Here is a 17,999-nt window from a genome sequence, read left to right on the forward strand (position 1 = left end):
CTTCACATCCGAACCCAAGAGTATCATCTGAGGAGTACCCCAAGGATCCTCCCTCATCCCCACCCTCTTCAACGTCTACATGACTCCATTGGCTGACATCTCATATGTCGATGACACCCAACTCATCTTCTCTCTCATGAAAGGCACCAGCACCAACAGAGTCAACTTCCAGAATACCATGACCAACGTCACTGACTAGATGGGATCTAACTGCCTGAAGCTGAACACAGACAAGACAGAAGTGCTCATCTTCGGAAGAAACACCTCCCCTTGGTACGACACATGGTGACCCACTGCACTCGGGTCCTCTACCACCCCAACCCCCACCAACCATGCCTGCAACATCAGCATCATCCTGGACAGTGATCTCTCCAAGAAGCACCAAGTCAGTGCAGCAGCCTCCTCCTGCTTCCACACTCTTCACATGCTTTGGAAGATTTTCAGGCGGATCCCCATCAGCGCCAGGAAAACAGTGACTCAAGCCCTCATCACCAGATGAATAGACTACGGAAATTCACTCTACGCTGGAACCACCACCCATCTCCTAAAACGACTATAGGCCATACAGAACGCCATAGCCAAACTCATCCTCAACCTGCCCAAACGGATCAGCATCACCCCCCCCCCCCACCTCAGAAACCTCAACTGGCTCCCTGTCCAGAAGAGATGCCAGTTCAAGCTGCTGACCCTAGCCTACAAGGCCCTTCATAACACTAGACCCTCGTACCTCAACCACGGCCTGACCTTCCACCAGCCGACTAGGCAAGTTCGATGCTCCTCCCTCACCCTTGCACATGTCCCTGGCATCCAGCGGTGCGGCAAGGGAAGTCGATCCTTCTACCTAGCTGCCAAGTTCTGGAATGACCTCCTACCTAACCTCTGAACCTCCCCTTCACTCTTTGACTTAAGAAAGGAACTCAAGACCTGGCTCTTCGACAAAGGCTCCACTTACCTCAGCACCTGGATACCCCCCGGGGTGATAAGACGTGCTTTACAAATACTGATTGATTGATTGACGTCACTGATTCATGTAGCGGCATGAATGAATCTTACTTTTTTGTCAGATTTAATTGCAGTTATTGTTACATTCAATTTTTGTGTGGAAGAATTGCAATGCCATTCTTTTTGTTAGCGGTTTGCAAGAAGACTCTATCTCCCGGACAGTGTTCTTTTATCTTGAGGCTTTCTAAATCGCCAGGTATTTTTTTTTTGCTTAAAGGCAACGCTGAAGCGTACCTTTTAAAGGTGAGTACACATTTTCTGCCTCTTGATTGGGTTGTTTTATTTTTCACAAAATGCACTTCATGAATATTACCTTTTTAAGGACCAATGAGGAGAGGTGAAGAAAAGTGGATTGAGCCACATCCCCTTGAACAAAAGTTGGTTGCTACAAACCAGCGGTAAGAAAGTTCTACTAAACAAGTGGTAGGCTGATATTAATAGAGCAGTTGCTCATGTGCTATGTCAATAATCTGGTTAAGTCAATGTAGAGGTTATAGTAGGAGAGTGGGGAAGGTGTGTTGCCAAATTCTTTTAGGATGTTTTGGGGGACTTTTTGTTGGAGGCCCAGTCCATGAGGAAGGATTCAGGTTTGTTATAATTTCTTCATAACTCAGATTGCCAAGAAAGTTTTGTGTTTCCAATATATTTTTCTTTTACCATTATAAATGATTTAGCGAGGGTATATTATTTTATATCTGATTTTATGTATTTTTATTAGCGGTCTTCTGTCTAGAACATTTTTTTCCTTGCTGCTATGGCTTTATCTAAGTCTTGCAAGATGAATATTTGTTAACTGCACCATGCTATTTTTTTCTTTCTTCTTGCTGCTTCTAGAATCAGTGTGAACTGGGTGTAATTGAGAAAATACATGATGATTCCTCTTGGATTGTTTCTATTTGAGGTTTGAGTTTAGGGACCAAGATTAGGCACATGTTGAATATTCAATATCTTGAACGTAGCGATATCTAGTAGACTTGTTAGCAGGCTGGTTAGGAAGGAGAAAACGTTGTTTCCTTATTTGCACATAGATCTTGAATAGGTTGACTAGGTGGATGCAGAGATCTTGAGTCAATCTGTTCAAGTATAGTTACCCGAAGTTGCTTGTATTTGTAGCATCAAGGAGCAGCTTAGATGGGAGAGCTGATTGGCAGAGAATCCGATTATGTACAGACCTAATGTAGTCTTAGTAGAGTTTTTGTGCAATCCACTATTGGTTTGTTGTAGTGTATGTTACTGATTTATGAAGTTTGTAGTCTGCAATGGCTTTAAAACGTTGTGTTTAGTTTAATGCCTTTAACACCATGTTAGTTGGTCCAGAATTCTATATGGACTCAAGACTTTGCAGTAGGCCTTGAAGAAGCTTGTGGATTGTATGTTAAGGGTGTTTGAATTTGCAAGTATGCACTTGAATGCTTGATATTATTAACAATTGGTGCTTGATTAGAAGTCCGCTTGGACTAATCCATATATTGGTTTCGGCTTTCCTTGCTTTTCCCCTGTGGGGAACATCAAAATGTTTTGGAGGAGCCAGGTGAATTATTCTTTAAAGTTGGGCTGCAAGGGACCTTTCCTTAGGAAGGCATTAAGCATGCGTTGCACCATTTATTTTTCTTGGATGACTTGCCCCCATGGTACAAATTGCTGCAGACTGAGGAAACATTTGTACTCACAGAGGACAGCATACAAAGTCAAACAAAGACGAAGGCACTTACTTGGTCCACACGGATTCGTGTGTAGACTCAGGGCTAAACTTCAGTCGAGTTGAGGCTGGTTGTTAGTGAGTGACTTCAGCTCTCTCTGTTGCAGGTTAGGAGATACTTCTTGTGTGGCTCTTTTTGTGAACTCTTCGATGTGTGAGCTGCTTCCATATGTCTTGCCCAGAATTGATTAGGTTGCTACCATCTTCTTCCCTCAAGATGGGAGAGGCAGTCTTATTTGAAAATTGGGAGTGTTGAAGATACGATATCAGCGGCCCTATCCAACAGAATGCTGTCTCTTTAAAGCCTTGTGTGCATAAGTGTCATTGTAATGTGTGGACTGCATATGGGTACCAGACCTTCCTGACAGTTAAACTTCATGATCTTCAGCTTAGACAGCAGTTCTGGTCACTGGCTTGAAAGCATGGCAGTATGATGGTTAAGAGCAGTTGCAGCAGCAATCCGTTTTTTTCTGTGCTGCTCAGCCTGGAAATGTCTATATTGTGTCTCTAGGCTATTTCTTTTATCCCCCAAATGACGAGCAAGATTCAGATTGAACCAGCCTCGGATCGTGCACAGGTCATATATTCCCTGAATACTCCAAAAGCGGTTGGGCTGGTGTGATGCCAACCAATGTATTAGGAGATGTTGAGGTTCCGTGAATTCTGAACCCGTTTCATAAAGGTCATGGTTTCGTTATGAATTTGATATTAGCGAACCGTAACTAGTTAGTGCGGCAAGTATGAGTGTTTTCGTCATGTTAGACTGATGGATTCACTATGTATTTAGGGATTTCGTTCTGAACCCTTGGGTTCCATTTTGTGTATGGCAGCCATTTTGTGGTTGCCCTCACATAGGTCGATGACTGTGGCTGAACAAGTCCTTTAAGTACATGTACCTCCAGTTCGTGCTGACTCCTGTTTGACCTGAGTGAACTGACCCTGTTGCCTGAAGCTGACCTTGTTAAACCAGTTCCTGCCCTTTAGCTGATCAAGATTGAGGATCAAAGCACAGGACATCGTACAACTTTATTGCACACAAATATGCCTTATCCTACTCACACCTGTTTCTGCTCCTTTCTTTATGGTCTGTTTACGATGGGGATGTGCCTTTTTTATTATGGGTTAGTTCGACCTGTCTTAAGAAGAATGTTGGGTTTGACCAATGATTGATCATGGGCTGGGTAACTGAAAAGTGGGTTTTACCGTCATGCGATACTTTTGGTGTGGATACATGTGATTGGACAGTTTGTAAATGTAAGGTATTTGTCTGGAATGTGACTTTTGGCATAAAAAGGGATGACTTGCTTTGTAAAATTGAGCAGTCTCCTGAGAACTCATACCGTGTTGACTTCTAGGACTTCTGTTACTGGCTGCAGCCAATAAATTCGATCTTTGACGCCACCAAGAAGAGTCCTGTGTCTCTGTGTTCTAAGACAGGTGATACCCGAAGACTTTGGGCGTGCCCCTGGCGCCGCCGGGTCTTAAATAACCCGGTTCTTCAGTGTAGGGAGGTGGGCACAATTTTCCACATTCTCTGGACCTGTCCTAAAATTCAATGATACTGGGCTGGGGTGGCCCGGGTGATGACTACTGTAGTGGGTATGCAGGTCCCAGTGGAGGCACGCTGGCAGCTAATGGGAGTGACAGGGAAGTCAACCTGGCCCAAGCACACCAAAGCATGGCTCATGTTGACCTCTGTAGTGGCAAAAAGGAACCTTGCAAAGTCATAGGGGGCTGGAGATCCCCCAAGGGTTGGGTTTGGAAAGCAAGGCTTAGATTGGATCCCTTGGGGAAAATACAGAAGTTAATTGTGTGGGGCAGGGGGAGTGTTAAAACAAGTGATGTCAGAGGCCCTTGCTGGTGGGCTCAGAAACAACAAGTCCTACTTTTCTTATGACTGCATTGCTCCTTCAGCTACTGTTGCCCTACTATACCCTATATTTATACTGTATATGATGGTGTATTGAGCAATTGTTTTATAAACAAAACTTTTTAAAAAGTCAGATGTTTGCTCCTGAAGGTTTCATGCTACATATTAATATATGATTTTTATAAATCACAAAGAATCTAAGGAGTACTCCCCGTGGTCCTCCCGGAAAACATTTTACCCATACCAATCTTCCACATGGTTGAAAATTGGCATGAGTAAATAATTTGTGGAAATGGTCATTTGCACATCCGACTTTTCTTTTTTCGCCATGGGAAAAAACTCTCCTTTCCCCTCCACCCTACAAATATATTGGGAGAGGGGTTCCATTCCCTTTACCACTCTTGAAGCACACTTACTCTTGCCTTTAACTGGAGTAGCCCTACATGTGTTTCCAGGATGGGAAATGCCTTCCATTGGCCCGGATTCCAAACTGGTCAGAGGTAGTTGCAATTTATCACACCCGATAAAATCTGATTTCCCGGAGTTTGATATTTATCAGGTGCAATGAGTAGTACCTATTCTGAGTTTTGGGAGAATAACGCACCAAAATCTGCATGTCAGAGTAAATACTGTATTATTTGCCCATTTAAACTCTGGCAAGCATGAAATGTTGAAAACTAATAGCAGGTAAGGTATTCAACATACCAGGTGTAGTTACCAACAAACTCACACTTCCTTTCCCTGCACAAAGGTTTGTGAGGGGTTCAGAAAACTCTAACTAACTCAGGATCTGGGCCCTAGTGTTTGCGAACACCCAAATCTTAGGGACAGATTGATCAAAATGTCATGCAACGCACTGCAGCGCAACAAGACACCTTGCTGCTCTGTGTTTTGTTATAGGAAGAGGGCAGTAATGCTTCATATTTAACATCATACGGCACATTCCTGTCCTCTCCTTGCGCTTGTGCACTATTTGCTGCCTCGTGCTAATCCAGGCACCCTTGCACCATGGAAAAAAGAGTGCCTGCATTGCAGACATGATATTTTTTGTGCAGGATGGGACACCTTCCTGCACAAAAGCAACCCACTGATGCTTTTTCCTCCTTCTATGTGTGCGGCAGAATGCATTATAGGTAGAAAGAGGAAAAAGTGAGGAGAAATATATTTCTCCTCGTTACATAGCACAGTTTCTTTTTGACGCATTTCCAGGTCTACATATCATGGCAAATATAGGAATGCACCAAAATCCAAGGGCTGGATGCGTGGGCCACCCATGCTCCACCCATGGAATGCCTCCCTGGGGCAAAGTAACGCAAGACAGCAACTTGAGCTGCCTTGCTTTACTCCAGGTTTACCAAACCATAAAGGGTAAAACAAGGTGGGTGGCCTTGTGTTGATTGGTAAATCCTTCATCCTCTTGTGTGGTGCAAGGGCAATGCAAAACCTTTGAAAAATATGCCTCTTAGTGTATGGGCATTCGTTGCATGTGAAAGGTCACTCCCATTTTAAGTCTCGATCTGGTAGTCCTAACTTAGTGATTGCTCACTAATCCCTATCGTCTGAATGATGATGTGGTTATTTACTGAAGTAATTTGCATTCTATGTTTTATTGTTCGTGTGATATTCCATTCCATTTTGGTGAAAATTATCTGAAGAGTGCTTCAAATGAAGGCATCACCAAACACAACCCTATTGACCAACTAGCGTGCCATAAGTGAAGTAAACTTCCGTCAAATATGCTACATCTGCCCTGACCCGAGCCAGGAACTTTCCATTTTATCAAAAGGACAAAGCTCAGCATGTCACCTTTCCATCCTGGACAGCTCATCCTTCTTACTACTGGGTAAACTAGGCCCATATGTTGTTTACCTGTTTATAGTATTTAGTTTGCAGATCCCTTGAAATGATCACTAATTTGCATTCAGAAATACACCCAACATACATCTTCAGTTTGGAAACTTGTTTTTATCAGTTTCTCTTGCCTCATAGTTTTGCATCCAAAATCAAAATGTTTTGTTTCATTACTTAATTATTCACAAGGTTTAAAATCCAAAAATCTGTATCTGCTCTTTTCTTAGACGTGTGGCCGACCTTAGAGAGACATGTGCAGTTTCTAAATTGAGAAAGCAGCTGGTCGTGAGAATTTATCATCAACTAAGGTAGACTACTGACCCCAGCACAGCTTCAATCACCTGATGCTTCCCAGAGCACGTGCAGTTGATTGATAGGTCCCCAGCTCACAGGGCTATCCCTGTGATGTGGACTAATGTTAAGTCTGGTGTTGAGGTTTTTGTTTTACTTCTGAGCACTGTGAACAGAGCAGAGATGGCTGTGAACTATCACATTTATCCCAGTGAACATCTGTAGTCCCCGCCAGCTGTCAGGAGGTCTTTGGAATCATAGAGAGAGGTGACCCTGTGGTTTGACAGACACATTAGAATAGCAGCAAATATATAGAAATCCTGCTCTATGACACCCATGGGCCTACTCACAAACTGCACTTTGTAGTACGTTTGGTAGTACTACAAAATGCTATTCAGAAACCTATTTGTAGCTTTATTCAAACACTTTTGAGTAACCGAGTTTAAAGTTACTCAAAAGTGTACATTTCTTTATTTCAAACCCCTGAAAAAGGGTAAAGAGACTAACTTATGAGTATAGGTTACTACTGCCAAAAAAGTAACAGTAGTAAACTGAGCTTACTACTGTTTCTTTTTTGGCATGCCACTGGTTTAGGATCCTAATTGTTAAAGATTTGTAACAAATCTTGTTTAATTTTTTTTATCAATCTTTTTATTTTTTAAGCAAATTCAGTTTTATTGTATAACAAGGTTTTTTTTGGTTGGGATCATAGTTTTCGTAAAAGAAAATCCTGTTGAATTTTATAACAAGGCTAATTTTTATTCGGTTATTTTTCCTAAAAGCAATAATCCAGTTGCATTTTATAACAAGATTTACAACACTTGCAGCACACGCGGTAATGAAAGGAATGATTGTTGTGATCTCCACCACCCATCTACAGGAGAAACGCATTTAAACACCAACTAATCAAAGCCATGCCTTCACCTGCCTTCACTATGTCTGTAGACATGTTTGTTGTTTTACCCCTCGTTTTGATTTTGAGGAACAATTATTTGAGGAAGAGAGAATGGGTTTACAGGCAAAATACCAATATCTTTGGCATGTTTAGGAACGCAGTCATTGTCACATACTGCTTCTCACCTGGTCCTTAACCTATGAACCTTAATATGGTTGCAGACTGGGAGCAGGAGCTTGAATCACCTGTAGCTTGCTCCCATGCTATATCTATCGATGTCAAAATACATGCTGCACTCCACTTCATGGCCTCTGGATCTTTCTAGAGGGTCACCTCTTACATCATTAGCATCTCACAGGTAAGCCTCATACTTACATTAGTAACTGAGATTCATCTACAGAAAAATGCACCAGTTTATCACCTTCCCACAGTCACTAGTAGAAAGGTAAAGGGTGGCAAGGGATTGTTTGCTTTTTCCCACTTCCCTTTTGTGGCAGGTGCCACTGACTGCACCAACGTGGCACCACAGCGTACCTTCTCTGCAACAGCCACCGCTGACAACAACAACGGCAACAACAACATCTGTCTGAAATGCCTGTACCTACTTCACTGATGTGTATGCTACCTTTATTGGAAGCACACACAAGAGCTACATCTTCCGTCAGTCACCTCTTGCATGCTTTTGGTTGCCAGGGATTTCGGTGACATGTGGCTCAATGGTAAGTAACAATACCTCACACTGGGACTATATGGGCATCTGGGGGAGGCATTTCACCCATCTCATTAATCCCTACAACACAATAAACACACATTACCCTCACACCCTTGGTATGTATGTAGGCATGATGAATTACATTCAGAATACAAGACTGATGCCTAGACCATACAGGGGATGGGGGTTCTGGTGTGCTCCTCAGAAGTTGTATGCAAGATTGTTGTAGCATCTTGCACAACAGTGCCATGCAATGGGGCATATGTAGAGATCTTGACCCTGATCTACGCGCCCATCCAGGTACTGGGGGTGAAGTATAGAATAGAGGTCATGTTATTCAGGTATGGGATTGGGTAGTTAACTTATGTATGCCTACAGCTGCTAGTTTGATTGCTGCATTTTTGTCATTGGACCATCTGCTGTCAATGATGAATGGTGGACTGCCATCACACTGTTCATTTATACCATCCTGAGATAACTCTGTTTAATAAACATAATGTAATCAACAAACATTCTATGTTTTAGTAAAAAAATAAATAGCATCTTCCATTCAAACACTTTAATTAACAACACTTAAGTGCAAACTATTACCTAGTACATTCATGTTCTTTCACAAACATACTAAAAACCTTCCTTTCAACACATATGTTAGGTACTCAAGAAATCCATGTTTTTAGTTGTGCAGACCCTATCAATAGTTTGGGGTTTTCACTGCATGCCGGGGTCGCCCTCTTGCATGCGCAGGTATCTCATCTGCATTCAGACAGTTACCCCCCACATGCAAAGTCTCCACCTCGCATGCTGCGGAGTCTTTTCCCCGCATGCACGGCAGAGACTCCACAGTCAAGGTGGAGCTCTCCACCTACTGCAACAAATAGGAAATCACACATAAGAAGAGGAACACAGACATTTTGAAGTCATTCTGAGTCATCCTCTCAACTCCAAAATACAATCCTTCTCCATCCTGTTGCTCTTTTCTATAATAAAACCCCAACAAGGTAGAAGGACAAGATGAGAGGGCCCTCCATTCATCAATGCAAAATTGGAGATTTGTGAGGGGGTCCTCCAAAGGTGCACTTAGCTTTACTGGGTAATGAGACCAGCTGAGCAGTGCATTACAGGCCCAAATATGAAGGGACGTCGACACGTGCTGCAGTGCAGTGGGTGTCCACACACGAAGGGGGAAGCTATGCTGCAAGTGCTGAGAGGACCTTTCCTCCAGGAAACATTATCAGTCTTGCATGACACCATTGTACAGGAGGGTTCTGAGAGCAGCCTAGCTGATCTGTCATACTTATCTGGAAGAGTTTGTGCAGCAAACAGGTGGTAAATACATTAGTTGTATATTTACCTAAGAGCATATGCGAGGGGTGTCCAGTCATGTGTTCAGTCTGAGTTTTGTTCTAACATTCCATGTTGTCTTTTATCACTGTTATTCAGTCGCAGCCAGTGCAGTTAAGAGTGGTAGGGAGGGCCTGGGGGCAGGGCGAGTCGGGGTCACCTTGCGCTCACCGTGTCGCCGACTCCGTGGTTTCTTTCTTTTTAAAATTTTATTTTCTCTCATCATCTGTCAACTCAACACCACTCTTACTGGCACCGGCCGTGACTGGTGTAATTTGTGACTTACAAAGTGTACAGTTAATAATATGCATGTGCTGTTGTAGTTTGGACGGATTCACTAATAGTCTGATCTTGACATAATGGAAATGCTTTTAAAGTCTATATTTTGTGATGCTATAACAGTTCAACCACAACTTCCATATTTAGGATCTGTTACATTTACATATTGTCTAAGTTAGTGTAGGAAAGTAGAATCTGCTTTCATGGTTACCCCCACTTTTTGCTGGTGTCAGTATATTTTTTTGACTAGTCTTTCTGAGATCCTGCTAATCAGGACCCCAGTCTCTGTGCTTCCTCCCTAAATTTGACTTGGTAAGTACTACTGTATTAGTGTATTGGGCTGGGGTGGGTGTGCTTGCCAGCACCACCAGATTGCTTGGAAGGGCACATTTGGTGCTCTAATTGCATACTCCAGTTGGAACCAGTTCTGGGAACAATTGGCTCCCACTCTGGTGCAAAACTGGACAAATTACGTGGCAGTATCTTACCCTCTGTCCAGCCCCTCCACTGGGAGGGACCCCATAGTTATCCTAACCCCTTTTTTAGGGTATAAAAGGGCATACCTGTGGGTGGGTCCTCAGATTTGTAGTGGGACAAGACTCAAGCCTGAAGCCACATCACTCTTCGACCGTCTGGACACTTGGATTTCGCTGGACTTCATCTGGAACCCAGACTGCACCAAGGAAGACTCCTGCTGCTCATGTTCTCACTATTTTGCAAGTCTTCTTCATCGTCTGAGTCTGTGCTTCTTCCAGAATCTTCAACAGACCTGTGAGCATCAAGGACACCCAAAGTAATCTCCCTTGGAGTGAAGGAGTCACTCCCTTGCATCTGCAGGCACCGCATCGAAGCTGACCAGTCGGCTGCTCCTGACATCCCACTGACTTTGAAAGGTGTGGCAACACAGGTGGAGTTTCTGCAACTTCCTCGAGGCCTGACCTGTCCTCTCTGCAATTTTGAGGCCTGTATCCCTTGTCGGAACCTCTGGAACCAAACCCCTGTGGACAGCGTTAACTTGCTGTTGTTGGGGTTTGTTGGTTCTGAATTCCAGAGATCTTTGGGCTACAAGAAGCTCCAGCTTCCAGAATCTCCTTCTGCCTAGAACAGCATCCTCGCCAGATTCTCTGCACCATGGGCCTTCATCTTTGGTGAGCAGCTCAAGGTCCTCTTGTGTCTCCTGTGCCCTCACCCTGTGAGTCCTCTCGAGGGTTTTCTCCTGCTTCAGTGGGCTCCCCTGCTTGCTCTGACTTTCCTGCACTTGGTGAGTCCCTTGCACTGGTCTAGACATTGCTCCTTTATCGTTTTCCATGTCTGTTGCTGCTGCCAAGGCTTGGTGGTGCTCCCACCGGACACAATCACCTGGTTCTTGACTTCCGATGTGGGACAACTTTTGAGCGTCTCCTGGTCTTTCTCAGCATCATCTAGTCCTCACAGCTGAAGCGACAATGTCACCGTTATCACTCCTGCATCTTCCATTGTTGGTGGGCATTGCTCTTCCGTGCCTCCTGGTCACCTCCAAGTGGCAGAGACTCTGTCGCCTCTGCTTGCTGGTTCTTCTCTTCAGTAATCCGCCCTTGGATTTCACTAGACTCTTGCACAGTCTTCGCCAATGGCATCTTTACTGAAGTCTTCCACTGTGCTCTATGGTAGTTTCCGAAGTCACTTCGCACCAATGCACATGGCTTTCCTGGTGTAGGCATCCTGGTTCCTGTGTTATCCATAAGTGGGGTGACTCTCCAACCTTCTGTCTTCCACTGGATTTCTTCAGGGTCCACTGGGCAGGGTTCTTCTTTCTGAAAACTGCAACTGCAACTTTCTTGTTGACTTCTATTGAGTATGCTGCTGTTTTTCCACTCTGCACACAGCCTCCGTGAGGTTCCTAGGTACTTACCTTGGGTAGTTCCTTGGGTCCTCAGCTCTCCTGAGTCTCCTGGTCCAAGTCCCGACTTCGGTCACAGTTCGCATTCCACTTTCTTAGTATATGGTTTGGTCTCTCCCTGAAGACCACTGTGTATTGTGCTTACTTACCTCATGCAGTTGAAGTATTCTTGTGTATTTGTGTTGATCTTTCCAGGTAGGAGATATACCAATGTGTTAGTGAGTGTTGTGTAATAAATAGACATATCTTTATAACTAGAATGTCTTTTTCGTTTAACCTGCACTACATGATTAGATCTGGTAAAACAAGCTGCTTAACACTCCTTCTGGACTAAGCCTGAAGGCTGCTCTCCACAGTTACCACTTAGAGAGGTTTCTAAGGTTGCCTAAGACCACTAAAACCACCATAAGGGTTGTCTAGATTAGTGCAAGGTGCTTCACTTAAATAACTGTGCACCATATACTAAGCCAGCCTCCTACAGTTGGTGTATGTAATGCTGACATTGTGTACCTTTAGCTTTATTTGACACCATATGTTTACAGAAAGAAACATCAAAGTTCACATAATTATAAAATAATTTTCAATAAAAAAGAATAAGACATAATTCTTTAGAATGCTTTCTTGCCTTATAGAAATTCACTCTAATGTCAGATATGTAGAAGATGTTGCAAAGCAACTTTTTGTATTTTATCTCACATGATTAGGACAAGGAAAATCCTCTTTGCACAAGCCTTTCTCCTCTTTTGAAAGTCTGATTTCAAATATATTTTAACAAAATATGTTCCAAAAAACGAATATGTAAACATTGAAGTGCAACATGTTTGGTAATGTTTTTATATTTAGGGATGGAAATCCCTTTTAAATTAAGTATTATTGATATGCAGTTTTCAATGGATGTACGTGGTTACAACGCATGCGTTTACTACGCATGCCTTTACAACGCAGGTTTTTCAACGCAAGTCGTTACAACGACTTGCGTTGGGGGTGCTGGATAGTGAATAGTTTAATTTACTATTTCAACTCCAGTCCCCTTGGATAGTAGGGAAGGTGTTGGATAGTAAATTAAACTATTACCTATCCTAGAGCGCCCCCCAGCGCAATTCGTTGTAATGACTTGCGTTGAAAAACATGCATTGTAAAGGCACTGCGTGGTAAAAGTTGCGTCGGCAAGGATGTTTCCAATTTTCAACATATTCAAAATGTCGCTCTCTTTTTCACTTTCCTTTTCAGCGGACTGGCCTGGCCAAAGATCATCCAAGCAGGACCCGTGGCAAGGACAGGAATGTTAAACACTACTAGCGAGGATGAGGAAGGCATCACAGCAGAGGAGTACGTCCACCTGGAGACAAATCAGATCTGTCACCAAAAGACTCCAGCTGAAGACTAAACAGCCAACTGTGGGTGTGAGGAATGTGAACACCACCAGCCTGGAGGAGGCAGATCTTGAGGCACCTTCTGGCTTGAAATAAGAACATCCAGCAGTATCCAGAGAGCAAGCCCCACCACCATTTGGGCCTGCACCCACCATCTCCTTAACTCCAGAGGCCCCAATACCCTCAGGGCATCCAGCTGCATGCCCTGCATGGCATAATCTCCTCCTCCCAGTGCCAGTCCTGAAGAACATCAGCAGGTGAGGGAAGCTTTAGCCCCCAAAACCTCACAGCCCTGTGACTGTGATTTGATATTGGTCTTGGGAAAAATAACTCCACCACTTTTGGGGCAGTACTGCATCACCACAAGCAGCTGGAAACAAGATCACTCCCCCTTCCATTTCTGCAGACTTTCTGTTGGACCCACACTGTTCCTCATCTCTGAAAGTGCCCCTGCTTTTAAAATTCACCCGCCTCCTTCCATCCATATGCTCCCATAATGGGGACTGGTCCCGACCTGCTGCCTGTGAGATTCTGGCACTGACATGCTACCTGTGAGATTAAGACCCTGCAACGGAGCCAACTGCCTTTACCTGGTACCAACCACACCAGTCTGCCCCAAGTTGGCTCCCTTTCCCACTGTATCAATAGTGGAACCCGACACTGAATCACCCACCACTCGCATAATGGCAGGTGCATCCATTAGTGCCATAGATCCTGACTCAGGTGTACGTGGGGGGGGGGGGGGAGGGGGGTTGACATCCTGGGTCTCCCTACCAGTTCCATCATTTCTATTCACTCTGGTACACTGTAGCTCTCGGTTGCGTGACTAGGAGCTTAACCAATCTGTTCCTTCTTGCATAGCATTTCTCTTATGTTCTAACTAGGGCATAGTGTGATTTGTAGATCTAGGGCTTTGAGTTGGGCTCTTATAACTGTGATCTTACAGGGTTTCATAGACAGGGTCAGCCTGGGTTCTGCTCCCAGGAGAGTTAGTTGTTTTTGTAGGTGTGCCCTGGTCTTGGCCTTCTTTGCTTTCAAATGCTTTGCAGCTGATATAAACACTCTCCTTAACACCGCCACAACAGGAGAGTTGTGATGCTGTCGGTGTCAGACTCTAGGAGGAAGCTACGTATGGAATCTGCAGCCTCTGCTATGAGAACCATGCAATGTAATGTGGCCGTTCAGTTTTCATATTCCACCTCCACAGTGTGTCTTGTCCCTCATTAGGGTTGTAATGATAGGGTCATGATCTAAGAGGGATAAATGGCCAGTTGTTGAGTCCAAAGCACTCTGTAGGAGTCTAGATTCAATTACATAATAATCCATGTGTTGTGGGCAGCCAAGTAAAAAGTGAAGTCTGTCTCAACTTTAAGCTGCACTCTCCATATGTTAACAAGGCCCTTCATGCTGAGTCATTCATTGGTTGGGCTTTCATGCCACTGCCCCAAAATCTTTGCTGTGAATGTTCTTTATTGCCATCCATAACAGTGTTAAAGTCTCTCCAAGGATCATAACTGCCTCTGCTGAGGCAACATTTATTGACATTCATTCAGGGCATACAATAAGGTTACTGTGTAGGTGGAGTCTACGAAAACCGATATAATGTGGAATCTGCCTGCGAGGTCACCCAGTACCTTCTGTACCTTGTCCCGAAAGCTCCTAGCACAAAGCATTGCCACACCCGATTTGAGCCCTTAAGGCAAAGGATTACAGAGGGAACCATCGTAATGTCATTTTTGGCCAGTCCATTTCAGTATCTGCATTAAGTCTCCCCCAGAGTGATCCTGGAGTAGAAGGTGTTTCAGTAGCCCAACTTGCTGGTTACTAAGGCGTGAGTGACAGTTTTTCTAGTGTTGTTTGAGAGACATCTGAAGATCTTACTCAGCATCTTTAGGATGCGGAAGCAGGATGAAGTGACTGCGTTGACATGTGCATTCATGTCAAGTTTGCTGTCGAGGTTAATTCCAAAGGTTGCTGGTTTAGATCCTGGGTGTGGGTCCAAGTTCTGTTGGCCACTAGTTGAAGTCCCAAGTTGAGGTGTTCTTCCTGAGAATCAATACTTCTGCCTTGTTGAGGATAAGCTTGAGTGAGACAGTTGGCTTTCATTCAGTTAGTTACTTCAGTCATGCAGGCAGAGAACTTGTTTCTTGTGTTGGGGGGCTTATCCGAGAGGGAGAGCATGATTTGCATGTTATTGGCATATGATAGGATGTTGTTGTATGCACGGATGTCATTGGCCAGAGGGATCATGTGTGCGTTGTAGACAGTGAGGCTAAGCAATGAACCTTGATGTACTCCACAGATGAGTTTGTGGGCTTCCGAGTTGCCAGGCTGACAGCTTATACACCTTGAATGGGGCTGAGGTAGGTATTTATGCTGTTATGAATGCAGACTGGTGATCAGGACCCCTTATCTTTTGAGGTTGGCATAGAGGAAGAACTGATACTTTCTGGTCCAGGCACCTATTGATTCCGGCCCTCTTAAGCCAGTTCAATACCTTGCTGTCTCAGACTCCCAGGTATGACAATTCTCGACCATCGTAAGATGATGCTTTCTGGGGCAACTGCAAATTCTTTGTTCACATTTTTGAATTTCTGGAATTCAAGGTCATCATGAAGGAGTTAAGTATGTCTGCACCACAATTGGTGTGTAATAATGTATTTGAGGTATCAGCAAATATCTGTCTGTGCTTGTGGCAGCAATGATTTGTTCCATCCACATGGCAGCTGGGGTACTGGATTTCCCAATGAAGTTAACATAAGCATCAGTTGCTTTAGAAATAGAGCCATGACACTGTATGGGCACTCATGAGAAGTGTAGTCAGCAGGATTTTTATCTTTTCATGGACAATGCACAATCGCGTAATCATGCTCCTGCAATCGCAATCCCCACCTCTCAATGTGAGGGGGCATCTTGGCTTTAGGACTAACAAAAATGGTGAACAGTGTTTGGTGGTCAGTGATGACTGTGAAGGGCCTTCCATACAGGAACACATGAAAATGCTCACAAGCCCACACCACAGCGAGGCTTTCTTTTTTCACATTGTGAATGGGCATGTTCCGTTGATGACAAACTTCACCTAGCATAAGCCACAATGTGTCTTGGGGGCATTGGGATGTCCAGTGTGCTGGGCAAGGATGGCACTCAACCCCACTGGGCATGCATCAACAACAGCCTACTGCTATAATTTAGAATCAAAGTATGCCATTTCAGTGACGATCTCAATTGCATGCTTGATTTTCTTGAATCTTTGTTCACATTCACTTGACCATAGAAATGGGTCATTTCGTTTAGGTAAGTCTAATAATGGGGCACTTACCTTTAACAGTAACTGGGGATACCAAGGAAAAGGAAGGATTGCAGCATAGTTACATGTTGTGAGGGGAGAAGTGGATGACAAGGCTTGTACTTTAATTGAGTCCGTAGTCACTACGGCATCAGAAAAGATATGACCAAAGAACTTGAGTTTGGTTTGATGAAACTCACACTTGGCCGTGTTTAAAGTGAGACCTGCATCGGCAAGTATATGACACATTTGTTTAAGAGTTTTATCATGTTCCTTTTGTGTGGCTCCAAAAACTAGTATGTCATAACTGTAATTGAAAGCATTTGTGACTGGCTGTATTATGTGACAAATTAAATCCTTAAACATTTCTACAGCTGGTGACACTCGGAAATGTAGCCTTTTATATCTAATTATACCAACATGAGTCAAAAAAGTAGTAATGTACCTGGAATTTTCTACCAGTTCAAGCTGGTGAAACCCTTTCTTCAAATCAAGGCGGGAAAAGACTTTAGTTACATTTAGCTGCGTAATCATGTCAGCAATGTGCAGACCTGGATGTTGTTCTCTTTCAATCACCTTGCTCGCTTGGCGCATATCAAAGCAGATGCACACAACTCCTTTACTATCCTTTTTTGGCACTACCACTATGGGTTATAAACATGGCGCCAGACCAGTAGATCACTCAATGATGTTGTCTTTAAGAGTGTCTAAAGTTCTTTCTCAACTGTCTCTTGTAAATGAAATGCAATTTGACAATGTTGTTGAGCAATAGGACGAATGTCCTAATTTATAAGAAGATGCACTTTCATAATCTAAAATCTTCCTAGTCCATGAAACAAGGATGGAAACTGATTAACTTGCTCATGGTAGGCATTGACATTGTAGTTTACAGAAATTAGCCCCATGTCAGCAGCAGTATTGAAACTGAATAAACATGCACTCGATTAAGTGCCTGGCAAGACATGAATTAGTGCTTGTACTTTCGTCTCTTTATGCTTCACAGTCACTATGAATGAACCTTGACTTAACAATAATGTTGTAGTAGCCCATGTATACACTTTGATTTTCAACAGGGTTAAATGTGGCACTTTGACATTTAATTGTACTTTTCTGCTGGCATAATGTTTATCGATGTGCCACGGTCTATGATAAAAAGTTATGGGGCACCAATTCACTTTCAGTGTGATCTTGGGACAGTGTTCAAATTAATTTCGCACTTTCATTTCTCGACCTAGCTTTGACCAGCATTATTCCTTGCAAGAAGCTAATCCTAAATGTGCATGTCATCCAGCAGTCAACATTGACATCACACACCCATCTTCCTCACTGTCGCTTAACAATAACGGTAATAAACCTTTACATAAGGACTTTTCTACCTGCCTCAATTGATGTGGTAGCTTGGCCTTGTTGGCACTCATAGTGTTGCATCTGGAATATTCTGGCATTCATTTTGTTTTCTCGACATGACACACGTGATCTTTCCTCCATTTTGTTTTCTCGTGTGTGATGTACTTGATCTTT

The 17,999-nt window shown here is 43.6% G+C and overlaps 1 long non-coding RNA gene across 1 annotated transcript in view; it reads left to right on the forward strand.

Annotated features, from left to right (window-relative positions):
* The window catches only part of LOC144828550 (uncharacterized), a 330,760-nt gene extending 313,315 nt beyond the window's left edge, over positions 1-17,445 (forward strand). Inside the window, exon 2 of the long non-coding RNA XR_013610485.1 lies at positions 13,050-17,445. This is a non-coding gene — a long non-coding RNA (uncharacterized LOC144828550). The remainder of the gene's footprint in view (positions 1-13,049) is intronic.
* Positions 17,446-17,999: the final 554 nt, after the last annotated feature.

This window comes from Lissotriton helveticus, chromosome 4_1, assembly GCF_964261635.1.
Source record: "Lissotriton helveticus chromosome 4_1, aLisHel1.1, whole genome shotgun sequence".
Taxonomy (NCBI): Eukaryota; Metazoa; Chordata; class Amphibia; order Caudata; family Salamandridae; genus Lissotriton; species Lissotriton helveticus.